Below are 19,511 nucleotides of genomic sequence, written 5' to 3'. Positions count from 1 at the left end.
GAGTTTCACCATGTTGGCCAGGCTGGTTTCAAACTCCTGACCTCAAGTGATCCACACCCCTGGTGGAGATCTGCCTGCCTCTGTTGTTATTTTTAGAAACTAATGTTTATTTTCCATCAGTCTTATTTTCATGTTGCTTAAGAGTCTGCGGGGCTGGGTGCAGTGGCTCATGCCTGTAATCCCAGCACTCTGGGAGGCCGAGGCAGGTGGATCATCTGAGGTCAGGAGTTCAAGACCAGTCTGGCCAACATGGTGAAGCCCCGCCTCTACTAAAGCTACGGAAAAATTAGCCAGGCGTGGTGACAGGTGTCTGTAATCCCAGCAACTTGGAAGGCTGAGGCATGAGAATCACTTGAATCCGGGAGGCAGAGGTCTCAGTGAGCCAAGATTGCACCATTGCACTTGTCTGACAAAGTAAGACTTCATCTCAAAAAAAAAAAAAAAAAGCTCGTGGAAGAACAGCTTAAGACCACACAGTGGTTGTTCCTACCCATTTAGTGGCCTGAGGAATGGGAGCTGCAGGTCAGTCTTCCACGGCAGGCTGAGCGTTTCACGTCTTCAGTAGAGAACTGCTGGATAGACACTGGGTACCTGCATGCCTCCGACCAGTGTGCAACCTCAGGCTGAGTAGCAGTGAACTCAGGAGGTGGAGCAGTCCATTCACCATTAAATCTGAAATTCCTCTGTCATCTGTGGTCATAGCTTTTTCAGCAGTAGCCTGTTCTTTTTTTTCTTTTCTTTTCTGTTTTTTTTTTTTGAGACGGAGTCTCGTTCTGTCACCCAGGCTAGAGTGTGGAGTGCAGTGGCACGATCTTGGCTCACTGCAACCTCCACCTCCCGGGTTCAAGTGATTCTCCTGTCTCAGCCTCCCAAGTAGCTGGGACTACAGGCATGTGCCACCACGCCTGGCTAGTTTTTTGTATTGTTAGTAGAGACGGGGTTTCATTGTGTTAGCCAGGATGGTCTCGATCTACTGACCTCATGATCCACTTGCCTTGGCCTCCCGAAGTGCTGGGATTACAGGCGTGAGCTTTTCAATCTCTTCAGGGTCTCTGTAGAAGCAGAGATCAGGTATGACCTCTTGTGGGTGTCCACAGGAGACAGCGCCAGGCATATGCAGAACTCCCTTAGCCAGCACTCCCCACATCAGACCCCCTGAGAGAGCTCCATTGTTGCATGGGATGGAAATATCCACACAGCGCAGAGGAGAACCTGTGTTCCACAGACATATGGTAGGTAAGTTATCATGAGATGCCTCTGTGAGAGGCCAGTGGCTACACTGGGATCAGTATCTACCAACAGATGCAGTTCCCAGAAGGCTGCCTGGACCTGGTTAGTGAAGGTTCCAGGAGTGAAGTGGCCAGCAATAGGAGTGGCTCCTGTGGCAGCAGCAAAGCTTAGCTCAGCCCACTGACCAGGATTCCAGGAGGATATGAGACTCACATCAGAAGGGTTTTAATTTTTTTTTGGACAGGAAGTAGAACGTATTGGTGAATATTAAGAGGGGGCAGCACAGTGGAAGCCTTCATGAGTGCAGGGCCCGTCACTTGTCCAGAGGGCCACGACTGGGGATGTACTTGATCCCACAGCCATCTGGGATGAGCCGCTTCTCAGCCACCATGTCTTCAAATGCATCGACATTGAACTTGATGAAGCCCCACTTCTTTGAGATGTGGATCCTCTGGTGGCCAGGAAACTTGAATTTGGGCCTGCGCAGGGCCTCAATCACATGCTCCTTGTTCTGCAGCTTGGTGCAGATGGACATGAGAACTTGGCCAATGAGAACCCTGGCCACAGTGCCCTGGAACTTTCCAAAGGCACCTCGCATGCCTGTTCGGAGCCTACACTGGGGTGGTGCAAAGTCAGAAACATGAACATCCATCACCTGTCTCCAGGGTCCCTTAGAGCAACCCATACAATAAACAGGCTGCATACACTACCAAGGAAGCTGCTGTTTGCAGCGACTGCACACTGGGCCCCCATGACGAAAGGAACTCAGTCAGCTTAATTGGCTGCAGAATCAGAAGGGTTTTCAGTGGCAACAATGGTACGAGCTGCCAACAGAATCAGATTCTTCAAATTTAGGATGTAAATGCCATCACTTTTCCTTTTTTTTTTGAGACAGAGTTTCGCTCTTGTTGCCCAGGCTGGAGTGCAATAGCACGGTCTCGGCTCACTGCAACCTCCACCTCCTGGGTTCAAGTGATTCTCCTGCCTCAGCCTCCTGAGTAGCTGGGATTACAGGCATGCACCATCATGCCCAGCTAATTTTGTATTTTTCGTAGAGACGGGGTTTCTCCATGTTGGTCAGGGTGGTCTCGAACTCCCAAACTCAGGTAATCCACCCGCCTCGGTCTCCCAAAGTGCTGGGATTACAGGCGTGAGCCACCGCGCCCAACACTTTTCCTTTATAGATATACTGTTCCATCTGGAACCAGGTTGGTGCCACCTAAGTGGGTTCCTGCTGCAAGAAACTAGAGGACATTTCCCTCCTTCATTTGCAGGACATCGAGGCTCTGGACATTGTGGAAATTTCCCTTTAAGTTATGATAAGAATGCAGAAGAGCGCTGTATGGCCCCCTCTAGGGGTAGCATGAAGAACCTACAGAATGTTAAATGGGGTCTTACTGATTATCTCGGGCTCCCGGTTCAGTCTCCAGTCTGAGGAAAATAGCTGACATGTCTCCCTCTTTCTAAAGTGCACCAATCAAGCAGAACCTACTAGAAGCTGCTAACCCATCCTATGGCATATAGTTCATTACATATCTCCAGACCACAGAGAAGAGTAACCAGGAGAGTCATTGAGGAGACTGATCGGAGGAGACACAGGATTTCTTTGACAGGAGTTACTGGCCTAGAGGTGAGGGCTATTCCTACCCTGGACCTGAAGTCAAGTCAGAAGGCTCCATTAGCCGAAGTGCTGTCCTGCACTGGAGCAAAACATGATGAGAGAGATCTGGAAAAGGTGACCCGTGTCTCCTGGAGTTAAGGGAGTGCAGAGTCTGCTTTCCAACTCTTTTTTTTTTTTTTTTGAGAAGTCTCACCGGGCGCGGTGGCTCAAGCCTGTAATCCCAGCACTTTGGGAGGCTGAGACGGGCGATTCACGAGGTCAGGAGATCGAGACCATCCTGGCTAACACGGTGAAACCTCGTCTCTACTAAAAGAATACAAAAAAACTAGCCGGGCGAGGTAGCGGGCGCCTGTAGTCCCAGCTACTCGGGAGGCTGAGGCAGGAGAATGGTGTAAACCCGGGAGACGGAGCTTGCAGTGAGCTGAGATCCAGCCACTGCACTCCAGCCTGGGTGGCAGAGCGAGACTCCGTCTCAAAAAAAAAAAAAAAAAAAAAAAGAAGTCTCACTCTGTTGCCCAGGTTGGAGCGCAGTGGTGCGATCTTGGCTCACCTGCCACTTCTGCCTCCTGGTTTAAGCAGTTCTCCTGTCTCAGCCACCTGAGTAGCTGGGACTACAGGCATGCACCACCACGCCCAGCTAATTTTTGTGTTTTTAGTAGAGACAGGGTTTCACCATGTTGGCCAGGCTGGTCTTGAACTCCTGGCCTCAAGTGATCCACTCACCTCGGCCTCCCAGAGTGCTGGGATTACAGGCGTGAGCCACCACGCCTGGCCAGTGCTTCGCAACTCTTGCTTGGAAAAGTCTGAAGGCCAGAGGCTGGCTAGAGCTACCTGGGTTGGCAAAGAAAAGAAAGGACTATGGTGAGCTTGACTGCACTTCCAGAAGTAACCAGCTTAGAGAATTCTTAAAAGGACCTTACCAAGAGGACTTTACCTACTCGGTGAGGCAACGCCAGGCTACAAAGTCTGATTTTTTCCCCCTAGATTGATTGATTGATTGATTATTTTATTTTGTAATCTACCTATATTGCCCAGGCTGGTCTTAAACTTCTGGCCTCAAAATGATCCTTCCTGCCTCATCCTCTCAAAGTGCTGGGATTACAGGCATGAACCACTGCATTCGGCCTCCAGATTTAAATACGTTGCAAAAATAGTACCAGAAAAAATTCCGTATACTTTTTGTCCAGATTCCTCAAATATTAACATTTTACATAACCATAATACATATATAAAAGCCAGGAAATTAACACCGATACAGCACTATGATCTGATCTATAGACCTAATTCAAATTTTACCAACTGTCCCACTGATCTTTTTCTGGTTCAGCATTCAGTGCAGCATGTCACCACACATTAAGTTGCATGTCTCCTTAATCTTCTGTAATCTAGAACTGTTCCTCAGCCCTTTGTCTTCCATGACCCTGACGTTTGTAAAGATAACTGGCCACTTATCTTGTACAATAGCCCGCATCTGGGGTTTGGCTGAGGTTTCCTCGTGACTAATTCAGTTCTGCATTTTTGTTGTGAATATCAGAGAAGCCATGCTATGTCCTGTGTGCATCATGTCAGGAGGCACATGATATTTTTCCCATTTCTCGGGATGTTCACTTTGATCACTTGAGAGGGTGATGTCTAGAGGTTTCTCCACTACAAAGTTACTCTTTCCCCTTTGTAATTAATAAGTATTTTGTGGGAAGATCTTTAAGACTAAGTAACTATCCCATTTTCTGTATTATTTTACCTACTCATCCTAGCTTCTGTTGAAGTGTTTTTACCTAAAAAAGTTATTAGCATAGTATTTGCCAAACAATGCTTTTCAATGTCTATTTGCTAGTTGGAATTCTACTGTAAGGAAGAATTTTTCCATCTTATCTCTGTATTTATTTATGTCAGGATGGATTCATGATTATTACTTTATTCTATGTGTTGTAATGTATTACTGTTAGTATTTACTTTCTTTTTTCTTTCTCTCTCTGTCCTTTTTTTTTCTTTTGAAACAGGGTCTTGCTCTGTTGCCCAGGCTCAAGTGTGGTGGCACAATCATGGCTCACTGCAGCCTTCACCTTCCAGGCTTAAGCAATCCTCCCACCTCAGCCTCCAGAGTAGCTGGGACTACAGGTGCACACCACCACACCTGGCTAAGTTTTAAATTTTTTGTAAAGCTTGGGTGTCACTGTGTTGCCTAGGCTGGTCTCGAACCATGGGTTCAAGAGATCCTTCCATCTTGGCCCCCCAAGGTGCTGGCATTACAGATGTGAGCCACCAGGCCCAGCCTGCTCTCTTGCTTAAACTGTTTAAGGTTTGGCCATTGGAACCCCTTCAAATGGGCTCCTGTGTCCTTTTGACGCATCCCATCATTTTGTGTGTGTGCGGTCCCTATTTTCTGTTGCACATTAATTTTGTACTTTCCCTGCCCTAGCACTGAAATCAGCCACTTCTTCACGGAGATGTAATTCCTTTCATTGGCTAATGGTATTTAGAAATCCAGACCTGGGTGCTAGTTGTATTCATTGGTTGTAGGATGCATGCGCGCGCGCGCACACACACACACACACACACGCACATTAGTTCATACCTCCAATTGCAAACCACAATAATAGGTTTCATGCAGCCTTTCCCATTTCTTATTTTAACTGCTTTCTCTGACAAAGAGAAATTTAGCTTTCATTGTCCATAATGCATTTATTTTCTCCAATACAGATAAATTAGTTTCAGAGATGCTAATATATGTAGCCATGAGAAAAACTACTAAGTATAATACTTATACTCAATATTTTTCTTTGGCCTTATAGGACATAGCCAAAAATGCTCTTTTCCAGAGTTACTTAGGGTAGTTATTGTCTTCCTCCATCCCCAGTGTGGTTTGGTATTCATTTTTGTTACAGCCAGGTTATTTTTTATTTTTTATTTTTAGTTTTTGAGATGAAGTCTCATTCTGTTGCCCAGACTGCAGTACAGTGGCAAGATCTCAGCTCACTGCCATCTCTGCCTCCCAGGTTCAAATGATTCTCCTGTCTCAGCCTTCCGAGTAGCTGGGATTACAGGCGCACGCCACCACGCCCGGCTAATTTTTTGTATTTCAGTAGAGATGGGGTTTCACCATGTTGCCCAGGCTGGTCTTGAACTCCTGAGCTCAGGCAATCCACCTGCCTTGGCCTCCCAAAGTGTTAGGATTACAGGCATGAGCCACTGCGCCCAGCCAGTTTATTGTTTTTGTTTGTATTCCATTTGGGGCCCTATCCTATCTTTGTTGATTACATTTTTATTCATTTTTAAGTATGTGAAATATTTACATGGTTCTAAAAGTCAGAAATATACAAAAAGGATGGCTCAGAGCAGTATCACTTCCCCTATCCTTTCTACGCTATTCCTGTCTACTGCCTATAAATTACCAATCTCATTTGTTTCTCTGTTTTTTTGAGATGGACTCTTGCTCTGTCACACAGGCTGGAGTGCAGTGGAGTGCTTTCAGCTCACTCCAGCCTCTGCCTCCCAGGTTCAAGCAATTCTCGTGCCTCAGCCTCCTGAGTAGCTGGGATTACAGGCGCCCATCACCATGACCTGCTAATTTTTGTATTTTTAAGGGACAGGGTTTCACCACGTTGGCCAGGCTGGTCTCAAACTCCTGACCTCAGGTGATCCACTCGCTTTGGCCTCCCAAAGTGCTGGGATTAAGGCGTGAGCGACTGCACCTGGCCCAATTGTTACAGGAAAGTGGTCTCGATCTAGACCCCAGTAGAGGGTTCTTGGATCTTGTGCAGATCCAAGAATTCAGGGCGAGTCTGCAGTGCAAAGTGAAGGCAAATTTATTAAGAAAGTAAAGGAATAGGCCGGGTGCGGTGGCTCAAGCCTGTAATCCCAGCACTTTGGGAGGCTGAGACGGGCGGATCACGAGGTCAGGAGATCGAGACCATCCTGGCTAACCCGGTGAAACCCCGTCTCTACTAAAAAAATACAAAAACTAGCCGAGCGAGGTGGCGGGTGCCTGTCGTCCCAGCTACTTGGGAGGCTGAGGCAGGAGAATGGCGTGAACCCGGGAGGCGGAGCTTGCAGTGAGCTGAGATCCGGCCACTGCACTCCAGCCTGGGGGATAGAGCGAGACTCCGTCTAAAAAAAAAAAAAAAAGAAAGTAAAGGAATAAGAGAATGGCTACTTCATAGACAGGGGAGCCCTAAGGGCTGCAAGTTCCCCATTTTTATGGTTATTTCTTGATGATATGCTAAACAAGGAGTGGATTATTCATGCCTCCCCTGTTTAGACCGTATAGGGTAATTTCCTAACGTTGTCATGGCATTTGTAAACTGTCATGATGCCGGTGGGAGTGTGGCAGTGAGGACGGCCAGAGGTCAGTCTCATGGCCATCTTGGTTTTGGTGGGTTTTGGTCAGCTCCTTCAATGCTACCTGTTTTATCAGCAAGGTCTTGATGACCCATATTTTGTGCTGACCTCCTATCTCATCCTGTGACTTAGAATGCCTTCACCGCCTGGGAATGCAGCCCAGTAGGTTTCAGCCTCATTTTACCCAGCCCCTATTCAAGATGGAGTTGTTCTGGGTCACATGCCTCTGACACAAACTGATGTTTCTAGATTATTCTTTTTGTGTTCTTTTTTGCACAGTTGAGCTGTAGAGATGAGATTAGGGTAAGATGTGTAAGGAACTCACCTGGGGCACAAAACTGGGGCGGTGTCAAAAAATCAGTAGCCAGGATAAATAATATTTTAATGCAATGTTTTAAAAATAAAAATGAATGCAAAACAATCCATGATAACAAAATATCAAAAATTTGAATAAATGTCACTGCTGTGCTGAGCCATATTGGAACCAGAAACAAAAAGAAAAGTTTTCTCCTTCTCAAAAGTTTTTTGAGAAATTGAGTCTCAAAAAAGTTAATCCCAGCACTTTGGGAGGCCGAAGCGGGTGGATCACTTGAGGTCAGGAGTTCAAGACCAGCCTGGCCAACATGGTGAAACCCCGTCTCTACTAAAAATACAAAAATTAGCTGGGTGTGGTGGTGGGTGCCTATAATCTCAGTTACTTGGGAGGTTGGGGCAGGATAATTGTTTGAACCCAGGAGGCAGAGTTTGTGGTGAGCTGAGATTGTGCCACTACACTCCAGCCTGGGTGACAAGAGTGAAACTGAGTCTCAAAAAAAAAAAAAAGAAAAGAAAAAGAAAAGAAAAATTGTCTAATTTTGATTTTATTTTACCTTTTTTTTTTTTTTTTTTGAGATGGAGTTTTGCTCTTGTTGCCCAGGCTGGAGTGCAATGGCACGATCTTGGCTTACCGCAACTGCAACCTCTGCCTCCCAGATTCAACTGATTCTCCTGCCTCAGCCTCCCGAGTAGCTGGGATTACAGGCATGTGTCACCGCCTGGCTTATTTTGTATTTTTCTTTTTTTTGAGGTGGAGTCTCGCTCTGTCGCCCAGGCTGGAGTGCAGTGGCGCGATCTCTGCTCAATGCAAGCTCTGCCTCCCGGGTTCGCGCCATTCTCCTGCCTCAGCCTCCCGTGTAGCTGGGACAACAGGCGCCCTCCACTATGCCCAGCTAATTTTTTAGTATTTTTAGTAGAGACGGGGTTTACACTGTGGTCTCGATCTCCTGACCTCGTGATCCGCCCGCCTCAGCCTCCCAAAGTGCTGGGATTACAGGCGTGAGCCACCGTGCCCTGCTATTTTTTATTTTTACTAGAGATGAGGTTTCTCCATGTTGGTCAGGCTGGTCTCAACTCCCAACCTCAGGTGATCAGCCCGCCTCGGCCTCCCAAAGTGCTGGGATTACAGACATAAGCCACCGCTCCTGGCCATTTTTTTTTTTTTTTTTTTTTTGAGATGGAGTCTTACTCTGTCACCAAGTCTGGAGTGCAGTGGCATGATCTTGGCTCACTGCAATCTCTGCATCCTGGGTTCAAGTAATTATCCTGCCTCAGCTTCCCGAGTAGCTGGGAGTACAGATGTGCACCACCATGCTAATTTTGTGCGTGTGTGTTTCTAGAAGATACAGGCTTTCACCATATTGGCCAAAACTGGTCTTGAACCCCTGACCGATCCACCCACCTCAGCCTCCCAAAGTGCTGGGATTACAGGTGTGAGCCACCTCGGCCGGCCCTCCTTCCTTATTCAAATCTCTTCTTTTCTATATCTTAAAGTAGCTTTTGATGCCTAGTTTTTCCCCAGAATGTTAAAGCAGTTGAGAGAAAAATATAAAGGTCAATGGATTAAAACTCACATCATTTTAAATTTAAATATTTTATTTATACAAAAAACAGGCCCATCTATGGGGTAGCCCATCTCTGAACCAGCCCACCATTCTTCCTCTGTCATCTGGGCATAGGGAAACTCCCACAAGGCCGTAGGTATACGCTGAGAGAGAAGGATTAGTGCAATGGAGGCAGGTGACATGGGTCTGGGTCCACCCATTCATATAATTTACTTGTGCCCTTTGGGCCTGTCTGAGCCCAATCCTGGATGTTCTACTTCCATTGTACTAGTAGAATGAGGCTGTGCCCATCTAACCTTAGGATTTAGTGGGTCTGACAGTCACTTCATTCCAGCAGTCAGATGCTCAGTCTCTACCAGGACACAGTAGCACTCTAGAAACCCATTTTCTCAAGTGGTTCTCTATTGCAGATAGAATGCCCTTGCTCCAAAACTCTAGGGGTCTGTATTGTGGCTTCTCCATAGAGGTTTGACAGAAACTTCACATGATGTGTTTGCCACCGATAACCTTACCGTGATGGGATCTGTTGGGCCATATGGCCCAGATGGCAGGCCCAGTTATACTGCAGCCGGGAGCTGCCGCAGAGCCGTTTCTGGGCCTGCCCACTGCTCAGACCTGGCATTCTTTCAAGTCACCTGATACATGATATATGGGTCAGAACAATATTTCTGAGAGCAGAACATCCAAAACTCGAGAGGCTTTTTATCAAGCGTTGTGCTTCTTTCTTAGTGGTGGGAGTTGCCAGATGCTGTAATGCACTTGACCTATCTTCCTGCATCCCGCATACCACGGGTACCTGAACACTTCGCTAGCTTCACTGGCTTCTGAACCTTTGCAGGGTTTAACTTCTTGCCCTTTGGAGCACATATATCTTGCCAGAACATCTAAATCCCTGCCATTTCTTTGTTGGCTGCCCACTTTCTTGTCCCGAGGAACACTAGGGCCTATTCGTCATTATAAACGATCCCTGGGAGTCAAGTCCTCCCAGTGGCCATCCCAGCTTTGCTGCCCATTAGAGTCATTCCACGCCCCTTGCCTATGGTAGTTAAGACCTGCTATCTGGCCCCACAGAACAGACAATACTGAGCTTCTCGGCGATGGCAATGGCTCCCTCACTAACTCATTTCATATCACTTAATAAAAGGGAGAATCTCTGGGCCCTCTTTTGCCTGCTCATCTGGCAGGTTCTCAGGTCTTACACAATGAGTGTTTTGGCCGCTTCCTCAACACTCTGCCCTGGCACCTTTCTAGCATGCCCCACTTTTATTTATGTGCACCATCAGCTTTTCCAAGCTTCCAGGAGCCACCACAACTGGGACAGGCTCTAGAAACCCTCAGTAGGGTGCTGAATCCTGAGCGATGGAAGGATCCTTCATATCAAGAAGCTCTTCCTTACTGCCTCTTATATTCTCCCTTCATCCCTTAGCATCCATTCCCAGTGGGTATTTTTTTTCCCAGTTCTGGGCCCTGCAACTCTGCCATTTTCTTCCCCAGCAGGTCCTATACTTCCTCAGCTAGGCCACGCGGTGACTTGACTTTGGTTATTGGTCTCATAGCCATAGGGGAGGTGGGAACCAATCTCGAGGATGGCAAATATCATTTTGAAAGGCATCCACTTTGGTTGAAACACATATAATTTTCAAGAAAGGGGAAGCTGCTGTATACCAGCAAGGGATAGTGGGGCACTCTTGCAGGCCCATGGATTCAGGGGAATCTGGAGTTTCAGTGAGATCACATAAGGTCTACCAATGTAGGTATATATATCTATATCACCATTCCAGGTCTCAGGGGCCCATTTCTTCCTTCTGGTGGCATAAGAGACTAGCAAAGTTTACAAATTCAGGCTTCTTTGTAGTTGTATTGCTATCGAGGCAAGGGTGTGATTTTCAGCATGGTTTGCTCTCTGGATGAAGGTGCCTTAAGCGTTACCATAGAGGCCTTCTGACTCATACCAGGTCCCAAATTGTCAATTGGCCAACCTGAGCTTGAAATTTTCTTCTTCAGCATGGGTCATTGGCATAGATATATTCAGCAACTGGCAGAATCCCCACACTAGCTCCCTGATGTGTGGGATGAGCGCTGTTAGGGTAGAAAAGGCCAAGTGGAAACCACCATCACCGCCTCCACCAAATCTGAAACCAAAACCAATACCATCTTGCTGGAGGGATTGCAGAGACTAATGTTACCATCAAGGACTTGGTAGAATCTGAAGAGGTGGTGATTCTTACCCTATCCTCATTTAACTCACCTTTTTGGCCTGTGCAGAAGACAGATGAACCTTGGAGAACGACAGTGGATTTTGTAAACTTAATCAGTAGTGACTACCACTGCATTACTGTTCTAGATGTGGTTTCATTTCTGAAGTAATTCACCACATCCCCCAGGCCCTGCTGTTCAGCTATTGGAGAATGCTTTTCCCCTCCATATCTGTTAATTTTTTTTTTTTTTAAGACAGAGTCTTGCTGTGTCACCCAGGCTGGAGTGCAGTGGCATGGTCTTGGATCACTGCAATCTCTGCCTCCCAGGTTCAAGCAATTATCCTGCCTCAGCCTCCCAAGTAGCTGGGATTACAGGCAAGCACCACCATGCCTGGCTAATTTTTGTACTTTTAGTAGAGACAGGTTTTCACCATGTTGGCCACACTGGTCTTTAATTCATGACCTCAGGTGATCTGCCCGCCTCGGCCTCACAAAGTCCTGGGATTACAGGCATGAGCCACTACACTCAGCCCATACCTGTTAATTTGCACCATCAGACACAGTTTACTTTCAGCCACCAGGGCCAATAATACACCTTCAATGTCCTGACTCAGGGGTAATCACCCCTCAGGCCCTCTGTCCTGCTTCAGTCTGGAAGGAACTGGATTGCATTTCCATTCCATAAGACATTAGGTTGGTTCACTCTTTTATCATGTCATGTTGGTTGGACATGGTGAACAGGAAGTAGCATCTACTCCAGCTATTTTGGTGAGACACTTACATCCCAAAGCATACGAAGTAAATCCCACAAAACTGCAAGCATCTGCCACCTCAGTAAAGTTTCTATGGGTTCACTGATCTGGGACATTTTGAGATATTCCTTCCAAGATGAAGGGCAAGTTTCTCTATCTGGTCTCTTCAGCCACCAAGAAAGTAGCACAATGCTTTGTGAGCCTCTTTGGATTCTGAAGGCAACATGTATCTTACTAGGCCACGCTGTTGCATTGTGTGTACTGAGTAACCCAAAGGCAGCCAGGTTTCAGCAGAGTCTGGAACAAGTGAAAAATCTGCAGCAAGTCCAGACTACCATGCTGCTCCCCCATTGGGCCATATGACCCAGAAGATCCAATGGTGTTTGTGATGGTTAATTGACTGGATTAGGGATGCTCAGAGACGAGGTGGCGGGCGCCTGTAGTCCCAGCTACTCGGGAGGCTGAGGCAGGAGAATGGTGTGAACCCGGGAGGCAGAGCTTGCAGTGAGCTGAGATCCGGCCACTGCACTCCAGCCTGGGCGACAGAGTGAGACTCCGTCTCAAAAAAAAAAAAAAAAAGGATGCTCAGAGAGCTGGTAAAGCGCTATTCCTGTGTGTATCTGTGAGACTGTTTCCAGAAGACATTGGCATTGGAATCGTCAACTGAGTATGGAAGATCTGTTCTCACCAAAGTGGATGGACATCATCCAGTCAGCTGAGGGCCCAAATTGAGTAAAAAAGCAAAAAAAAAAAAAAAAAAAAAGGTGAATTTGTTCTTTCTCTTCTGGAGCTGAGACATCCAACTTCTCCTGGCCTCGGACATCAGAACTCCAGGTTCTCTGACCCTTTTTTTTTTTTTTTTTTAAGATGGAGTCTTGCTCTATCGTTCAGGCTGGAGTGCAGTGGTGTGATCTCGGCTCGCTGCAACCTCCGCCTCCCAAGTTCAAGTGATTCTCCTGCCTCAGCCTCCCAAGTAGCTGGGACTGCAAGTACCTGCCACCATGCCCTGCTGATTTTTGTATTTTTAGTAGAGATGGGGTTTCGCCATGTTGGCCAGGCTTGAACTCCTGATCTCCAGTGATCTGCCCACCTTGGCCTCCCAAAGTGCTGGGATTACATGCATGAGCCACCCTACTTGGCCCAGGTTCTATGACCTTTGGAATCTGGGACTTGTACCAGCAGCCCCCAGGTTCTCAGGCTTTTGTCCTTGAACAGAGCGTTTCACCATCCGCTTCCCTGATTCTGAGGCCTTTGCACTTGAACCGAGCCTCACTACTGCCTACCCTAGTTCTCTAGCTTGCTGATGGCCTATTATGGGAATTCTCAGCCTCCATAATCATGTGAGCCAATTCCCACAATAAATCCCCACTGCAGACATCTGCAATCCCAGCTTCTTGTGGGGCTGAGGTAGGAGGATCACTTAGGAGTAAGGACCAGGTGTTTGAGACCAGCCTGGGCAACGTACCCCAACACTATGGCATCAAGCAATCCTCCTACCTTGGTCTCTAAGGTCTCCAGGTGCCACTGTGACTCACTTGTGCCACCTCTTGCTGGCTTCGCCTCTCTGAATGTTCTCCTTCAGGCCCTCTGGGGCCTGGGGCAGGGGCATGTGCAGCTCTGTGGCAGAGGGCACCGGCTTTTTCTGCAGTAACCCACGGCATTGAGGTTGGAGGTGCTGAAAAAAAGATATGGGTTCCAATATACCTTCTTGGGTTCCAGTTCTAATTTGTCCTCAGTCTCCCCTGCTTCACATTCAGCTTTGATTTCTAACTTCCAGCCCTGTTGACCTACAGCAACTTCAGCCTAGCCACCAGACACAAAGCCTTCTATAGACGTCATTGGCTTCTCTTCATGGTCCCTGGCTAACGGCTTCCCTCTGATCCTCTAATTGTCTTCTTCTTGACTTTCACTGGCCCAGCTAACCCTGACCCTGACCCTGACCCTGGCCCTAACCCTGAAAATTTCAAACACATTTATTTATTTATTTATTTTTGAGACAGAGTCTTGCTCTGTCGCCCAGGCTGGAGTGCAGTGGCACGATCTTGGCTCACTGCAATCTCTGCCTCCTGGGTTCAGGCGATTCTCATGTCTCAGCCTCTTGTAGGTGGGACTACAGACATGTGCCACCACGCCCAGCTAATTTTTGTATTTTTAGTAGAGACAGGGTTTCACCATATTGGTCAGGCTGGTCTCGAACTCCTGAACTCAGATGTTCCACCTGCCTCGGCCTCCCAAAGTGCTGGGATTAGAGGCATGAACCACCGTGCCCCGCCCACCTACTACATTCTATGGAGTAAGTCAGGATATTTAATATAGAGGGGTAGTAAACTTGATCGTTGAGTCTGTAGGTTACAGGGTATGTGATTATACTAGAAGAGGAATGAACATCATGTAGAGATGGATGCAATGAGACTTGGGTCTCCTTTGTGGGATAAGTTGATTTTTAACTGTATGAGGTATGAGTCACTTATGAGAGTGTGTTGAGTTTTGCTATTAGTTTTGTTTGGGAGATTTACTGGCAGAGGGCTATATATGATCCCGGCGCAGTGGCTCATACCTGTAACCCCAGCACTTTGGGAGGCCAAGGCAGGCGGATCACTTGAGGTCAGGAATTATTGATCAGCCTAGCCAACATGGTGAAACCTCATCTCTACTAAAAATACAAAAAAAATTGGCTGGGCATGGTAGTGGGTGCCTGTAATCCCAGCTACTTGGGAGGCTGAGGCAGGAGAATCGCTCAAATCCAGGAGGTATAGGCTGCACTGAGCCGAGATCGCGCCACTGCACTCCAGCCTGAGGGACAGAGTGAGACTCTGCCTCAAAAAAAAAAAAAAAAGAAAAGAAAAAGAAAGGTTGGCAATGTATGAATGCTACCAAAGGAATTGGCTGTGGCAGATACTACAGACTGGCTCATTCAGCTGCATTCCAGCCACTGTGTATCATGTCTTACTGCCTGCTAAAAGCTGCAAAGCAAAATGCTACATTGCTCAGACTCCCTTACAGTTAACAATGTGCTCATATGAAATTTGAAAAATAAAAATTGGAATTATGAAGCAGAAGCCATCATTCTGTCCGCTCTGCTGTTTTGGCAGTAACCCAGGTTACAGAGGCATTTGGAGTTGCTGTGGCATTTACAGTAGAAGACCCAGGATCCAATTCCTAGTTACATGGGAGTTAAGATGCATCCATTTTGATAGTGTGAATCATCACAGAGGCACTGTGAGTCTAGAGACTGCAGTCATTATGACAACTTCTTTTTTTTTTTTTTTTGAGACAGAGTCTCACTGTGTCACCCAGGCTGGAGTGCAGTGGCCTTATCTCGGCTCACTGCAACCTCTGCCTCCCAGGTTCAAGCAATTCTCCCACCTCAGCATCCCAAGTAGCTGGTGTTACAGGCACAGGCACCATGCCCAGCTAATTTTACTATTTTTAGTAGAGACAGGGTTTTGTCATGTTGGCCAGGCTGGTCTCGAACTCCTGACCTCGAGTGATCCACCCATCTCGGCCTCCCAAAGTGCTGTGATTACAGGCTTGAGCGACTGCCTCCAGCCATAACTTTCTTATCCCCAGGCTTCCAGACAGTGGCAGAGATAGCTCCCTTAGTGAACCAGTTTTGCAGTATGGTTCTGGGGTTTATTCCTGGGAGCTTGGACCAGCCTCTCCCAATCTCCTAATGATTTCCTAATAACTGGCAATAACTCTGCTTTCAGCTAGAGTGGATTCTATTACCTGCAATGCAACTCTGACCAACACAATTGCTAATATGCAGAGTTGGGGAGGGTTCAAGAAAACAGGCCCTTTCACATCCTCCTGATTGGAATATAAATTGGTACAACTTTAAGATGATGTAGCGTGTATCTTTAAAAGTCTTACCCTTTGATTCTGTAATTCATTTCTAGAGGTGTATCCTAAAGAAATAATCAAAAATGCATTAAAAGGTTTGCCATACATTTAGACAATGACAATGTTTGGCAGTGGTTAAAAATAATGTTTCCAGGTGGTGGCTCATGCCTGTAATCCCACTGCTGAGGCAGTGGGATCACAAGGTCAGGAGTTTGAGACTAGCCTGGCCAAAATGGTGAAACCCTGTCTCTACTAAAAATGCAAAAATTAGCCAAGTTAGGTGGTGCGCACCTGTAATCAAATAACTTAAAACAGAATTACCACTCGACCCAGCAATCCCATTATTAGCTATATATCCAAAAGAAAATAAATTGTTCTACCAAAAAGATAGATGCACTCATATGTTCATCACAGCACTATTCACAGTAGTAAAGACATGGAATCAACATAGGTGCCCATCAACAGTGGAGCAGATAAAGAAACCATGGTACATATACACCCTGGAATACTATGCAGCCATAAAAAGAATGAAATCATGTCCTCTGCAGTAACATGGATGTAGCTCCAGGGCATAATCCTAAGTGAATTAATACAGGTACAGAAAACATACTGCATGTTCTCACTTGTAAGTGAGAGTTAAACATTGGATACTCATGGATATAAAGACAGCAACAATAAATACTGGGGACTACTAGATGGGGGAGGGAGGGAATTAAAGGTTGAAAAACTAACCATTGAGTACTATGCTCACTATCGGGGTAACAAGGTCGTTCACATCTCAAACCTCAGCATCACACAACCTACCCATGTAAGAAACCAGCACGTGGGCCAGGCATGGTGTCTCTCGCCTGTAATCCCAGCACTTTGGGAGGCTGAGGCAGGTGGATCATTTGAGCTCAGGAGTTTGAGACCAGCCTGGACAACACCGTGAAACCCCATCTCTACAAAAAATACAAAAAAATTGGTTGGGGATGGTGGCATGCGACTGTAGTCCCAGCTACTTTGGGGGCTAAGGCAGGAGGATTGCTTGAAGCTGAGAAGTTGAGGCTGCAGTGAGGCAAGATGATGCCACTGCACTCCAGACTGGGTGACAAAGTGAGACCAAAAAAACCCCCCCAAAAAAAAAAGAGAGTAAAAGAGAGAGAGAGAGAAGGAAGAAAGAAAGAAAGGAACCAGCACATGTACCCCTAAATCTAAAATAAAAGTTGAAATTATTTTTTAAAACATAGGTATAGGCCAGGGTGTGGTGGCCTATACTTGTAATCTCAGCACTTTGGGAGGCTAAGGCAGGAGGATTGCTTGAGTCCAGAAGTTCAAGACCAGCCTAGACAACATGGCAAAACCCCAATCTCTACAAAAAAATACAAAACTTAGCTGGGTGTGCTGGCATGTGCCTATAGTCCCAGCTACTCAGGAGGCTGAGGTAGGAGGATTGCTTGAGCCTGGGAGTTTGAGGCTGCAGTGATCTATAATCATACCACTACACTCCAGCCTGAGTGACAGAGCAAGACCCTGTCTTGAAAAAAAAATTCAGGAGTGGTGGCTCACGCCTGTAATCCCAGCACTTTGGGAGGCCAAGGCAGGTGGATCACCTGAGGTTAGGAGTTCGAGACCAGCCTGGCCAACATAGTGAAACCCCATCTCTACTAAAAAAACACTAATTAGCCGGGCGTGGTGGCACACACCTGTAGTCCCAGCTGCTTGGGAGGCTGAGGCAGAATAATTGCTTGAACCTGGGAAGCAGAGGTTGCAGTGAGCCGAGGTGATACCATTGCACTCCAGCCTGGGCAACAGAGCAAGACTCTGCCCTAAAAAAATAAAAATTAAATTTAAAAAAGAAGGTATAAAAGGAAGTTACCTTAACACAATAAAGACCCATATATGGGCCGGGTGCGGTGGCTCACGCCTGTAATCCCAACACTTTGTGAGGCCGAGGCTGGCAGATCATGAGGTCAGGAGATTGAGACCATCCTGGCTAACACGATGAAACCCTATCTCTACTTAAAACACAAAAAATTAGCTGGGCCTGTAGTCCCAGCTACTCGGGAAGCTGAGGCAGGAGAATCGCTTGAACCCAGGAGGCGGAGGTTGCAGTAAGCTGAGATTGCACCACTGCACTCCAGCCTGGGTGACAGAAGGAAACATTGTCTGGGGGGTAAAAAAAAAAGAAAGAAAAAAAAGAAAACAATCCCATTTAAAATAGCAACAAAAGGAATAAAATAATTAGGAATAAACTTAAAGAGGTAAATAACTTGTACATTGAAAATTATGAAACATTGATGAAAGAAATTTAAGGCCAAGCGTGGTGGCTCACGCCTGTAATCCCAGCACTTTGGGAGGCCGAAGTGGGTGGATCACCTGAGGTCGGGAGTTTGAGACCAGCCTGGCCAACAAGGCAAAACGTCGTCTCTACTAAAAACACAAAAATTAGCCAGGCATGGTTTCACGCACCTGTAGTCCTAGCTACTTGGGAAGCTGAGGCAGGAGAATTGCTTGAACCTGGCAGGCAGAGGTTGCAGTGACCTGAGGTTGTAGCATTGTACTCCAGCCTGGGTGACAGAGCAAAACTCTGTCTCAAAAAAAAAAAGAAAAAAAGAAATTTAAGAAGACACAGATAAATGGAAAGAGATCCATGTTGATGGGTTGGAGGAATTAACATTGTTAAAATATCCGTACTCCCCAGAGTGACCTACAGATTCAGTGCAATTCCTATCAAAATTCCAATGGTCCCCAAAACAAATTCATCGATTTATAGCCAACAGATTTTCACTTTTTTTTTTTTTGGTCTTTTTTTTTTTTTTTGGAGAATGGGGTCTCACTATATTGCCCAGGCAGGTCTCGAACTCCCGGGCTTAAGCTATTTTCCCGCCTCTGCCTCCCTGAGAGCTGGGATTACAGGCATGAGCCACCACGCTCGGCCTATAGCCAACTGATTTTCAACTAAGATGCCAAAATGCACAGTGGGGGAAAGGAGAGTCTCTTCAATAAAACTGGCAAATGCAGAAGACTGAAATTGGATCTTACACTTGTCACAAAAAATGGACTCAAAACGGATGAAAGATGTAAACATAAGACCTGAAACAGTAAAACTACCAGAAGAAAACACAGAGGAAAAGTTTCTTGACATTCGTCTGGGCAAGGATTCTTTGGATCCGACACCAAAGGCACAGGCGACAAAAGCAAAGAAAGACAACTAGGATCGCATCAAGCTCAAAAGCTTCCGCACAGCAGGAAACAATGAACAGAGCGAAGCCACAACCCATGGAATGGGAGAAAATATTTGCAAACCATATATCCAAGAAGGTGGTTTTTGTCATTGTGGTTGTTTTGGTTTTTTGTTTTTTGAGACAGTCTTACTCTGCTGCCCAGGCTGGAGTGCAGTGGCACAATCTCGGCTCACTGCAACCTCCGCCTCTCGGGTTCAAGCAATTCTCCTGCCTCAGCCTCCCAAGCAGCTGGGCTTACAGGCGTGCACCACCACACCTGGCTAATTTTTTGTATTTTTAGTAGACACGGGGTTTTGCCATGTTGGCCAGGCTGGTCTTAAACTCCTGACCTCAGGTGATCCACCCACCTCGGCCTCCCAAAGTGCTGGGATTATAGATGTGACTCACCGTGCCCAGTCCAAAGAGGGTTTGTTTAAATTAAA

General features: G+C 46.6%; 1 non-coding gene and 1 pseudogene across 1 annotated transcript; both read right to left on the bottom strand.

Annotated features, from left to right (window-relative positions):
- Positions 1 to 1,525: 1,525 nt before the first annotated feature.
- Positions 1,526 to 1,983, bottom strand: LOC117066091 (annotated as a pseudogene).
- Positions 1,884 to 2,018, bottom strand: LOC117066248. The gene has a single exon (XR_004430230.1). It is a non-coding gene; the product is annotated as a small nucleolar RNA SNORA70 (small nucleolar RNA).
- Between the last annotated feature and the right edge of the window lie 17,493 nt (positions 2,019 to 19,511).

This window comes from Trachypithecus francoisi, unplaced genomic scaffold (assembly GCF_009764315.1).
Source record: "Trachypithecus francoisi isolate TF-2019V2 unplaced genomic scaffold, Tfra_2.0 Lachesis_group2, whole genome shotgun sequence".
Taxonomy (NCBI): domain Eukaryota; kingdom Metazoa; phylum Chordata; class Mammalia; order Primates; family Cercopithecidae; genus Trachypithecus; species Trachypithecus francoisi.
The sequence above is the reverse complement of the archived record's forward strand: the minus strand, read 5'-3'. Positions and strand labels throughout refer to the sequence as shown.